Below are 2893 nucleotides of genomic sequence, written 5' to 3' on the forward strand. Positions count from 1 at the left end.
CAACCTATCGTAACACAAGAAGAGCTGTCATTGGTCGGGTCGAGGCGGCGCGGGGCTATCTCTGATATTTCGCGCGACACCGGACGCGGAGAAGGGCTTTTTCATGGACAGACCCTGAAAATAAAGATACTCCGTCCGGGTACGAGATTTAAACACTCCACTTTCTACATGACTCGGCTAATTGAGAATCGCATATTAGATTCGCCGATAAAGGCGTGCGTGCGTGCATGCGTGTATGCGTGCGTGCATGTGTGTATGCGTGCGTGCACGCGTACGTGCGCGCACGCACCAGTCGACGTCGTCATCGTCGGACATGCTCATGAATACTCGGCAGAATCATCGACAAACGACATGTTTCACAGCTTCACAGCTTCACGGCTTCACGGCTTCACAGCTTCACAGCTTCACATCTTCACAGCTTCACAGCTTCACAGCTTCACAGCTTCGCAGCTTCACAGCTTCACGGCTTCACTGCTTACCTGTCTGCGTACCTGCCTGCCTGCTTACCTGTCTGCGCACCTGCCTGCCTGCATGCTTGTCTGCGCACTTGCCTGCCTGCTTACCTGTCTGCGCACCTGCCTGCACACCTGTCTGCCTGCTTACCTGTCTGCGCACCTGCCTGTCTGCTTGCCTGTCTGCGCACCTGCCTGCCTGCTTACCTGTCTGCGTACCTGCCTGCCTGCTTGCCTGTCTGCGCACCTGCCTGCCTGCTTGCCTGTCTGCGCACCTGCCTGCCTGCTTGTCTGTCTGCGCACCTGCCTGCCTGCTTGCTTGTCTGCGCACCTGCCTGCCTGCTTGTCTGTCTGCGCACCTGTCTGCCTGCTTATCTAGATGACTGTCAGGCTGAGCAATTTCCAGCATACCTACCAGTCACATCAGTAGATAATAACGTGCGCATCTACAATTAAAATCAGCGATTAATTACACTCCATGACTAATCCGCCCTCCATGTGAAGCTTAGCAACATCACGATGTGCAGGTGGGCAGGTGGGCGCTTACCGACCCGAACGACATCACGAACTGTATATGCCACGCCTGTCACTCACCACGCGTCCCTCCGCGTGTCATGTCTCGCTAGCGGAGCAACCATCAGCGCGTGATAATTAGATAGTTATGTAATTAATTAACGGGCACGTTGATAAATAAACGAGATGATGACTTTTTTGTCTCTGCTCGTGAAGAGGAATGACGCTGTAGAGATGGAGGAGGTAGAGATGGAGGAGGTAGAGATGGAGGAGGTAGAGATGGAGGAGGTAGAGATGGAGGAGGTAGAGATGGAGGAGGTAGAGATGGAGGAGGTAGAGATGGAGGAGGTAGAGATGGAGGAGGTAGAGATGGAGGAGGTAGAGATGGAGGAGGTAGAGATGGAGGGAGCGGGTTTGAGCGCGTCGATAGAAACGGCGCCGAAAGAAGCTGTGAAGCCGTGAAGCCGTGAAGCTGTGAAGCTGTCAGGCAGGTGCGCAGACAGGCAAGCAGACAGGCAGGTGCGCAGACAGGCAAGCAGCCAGGCAAGCAGCAAGCCGCTAAGTAGTCGATTCCTCGCCTCACGCTGTGCGCGTAGCATTTCGCAGGCGATGCCCCCCCGCCGCCGCATAGACACTACAAGCAGTCCGTCTGGATTCGTGTGTAGAATATACCGCTGTGCCATCCTAGGCGGCTCATCAGCAGCTCAAGTCGCGGGTGAAATAAGATCAGCTGTTTCCGGAGAAAATCATTCGATTCGAAAAACGACGTGGCGCATATATTGTCATTCGCGTATCAATAGAATGCATATTACCAGAAATCATCCGCTATTCACGAAAACTTTATTACTTTATTGTTTCATATGTGCTTCCCTGCGGACGCCGTCTGGCGGTGGGTCATCTCTATGCTGAATGCTAGAATGCTGCCGACGGTAATCGCACCCTACGCATGTATGTGACGTCGTAATGACGTCATAGATCACGTGCTGTTGCTGGAAGCGCGCTGTGTTTTGAGATCACCATCTAATCTTATCGGGTGATTTCAAACACAATACGTTATCATGATACAAGGCATAATACAGCGAGCCCATAACCCGATGACTCGCCTGACGGAAACAGATGCAGTATAAGCACTACTTCCTGGTTTAATTGAATTTTTGAATGTGAGCCATTGTGAGCTACGAGAGAGAAATTATTGATGGCGGGTCGTCGAAATTATTGATGCACCATCTTTAAATTGCTCGTACTACAGCGCCTCCTGACGAGCGATCGAGCGCAAGGGATGACGAGAGGAAGGGAGTGAAACGACGAGCGCGAGAAAGAAAGAAAGGGGAGAAAGGGAGAGAGAGCGCGAGCGAGGGGGTGGTAGAGGGGTGAGGGAATGAAGTCGCTGTCTGCATGACTGTTGCTATTATTTATATATACATGTATATATTTATATATACACTGCATGTCCCTGTAACGCATGCATATATTATTAATCACATCATTAATGTCTAAATAACGCAATAAGTAATAAAACCGTAACGAACAGCAAGTTTATTATTAGTACTAATCAATTAATAATCATTCACGGTAATAATAATTAATGGTAATTAAATGGTAATGGTCCGCGCAGTAAGCCACTGACAGGTCAACTGTGTCAAACTGACAGCTCTGTAAGTGGTGCGGGAGTGTACCTATGTGCGTGCGAGCATGTGTGCGCGTGCGTGCGTATCTGACTGCGTGCGTGAGTCTTTGTATGTATAGCAGGGGGACTATAATGAAAAATTTACTATCATTCACCGCTGATCTACGCGCGTGCGTGCGTGTGTGTGTGTGCGCGTGTGTATGTGTGTGTGTGTGTGTGTGTGTGTGTGTGTGTGTGTGTGTGTGTGTGTGTGTGTGTGTGTGTGTGTGTGTGTGTGTGTGTGTGTGTGTGTGTGTGTGTG

The sequence above is a fragment of the Priapulus caudatus genome, unplaced genomic scaffold (genome assembly GCF_000485595.1).
Source record: "Priapulus caudatus unplaced genomic scaffold, Priapulus_caudatus-5.0.1 Scaffold711, whole genome shotgun sequence".
NCBI classification, from domain to species: domain Eukaryota; kingdom Metazoa; phylum Priapulida; class Priapulimorpha; order Priapulimorphida; family Priapulidae; genus Priapulus; species Priapulus caudatus.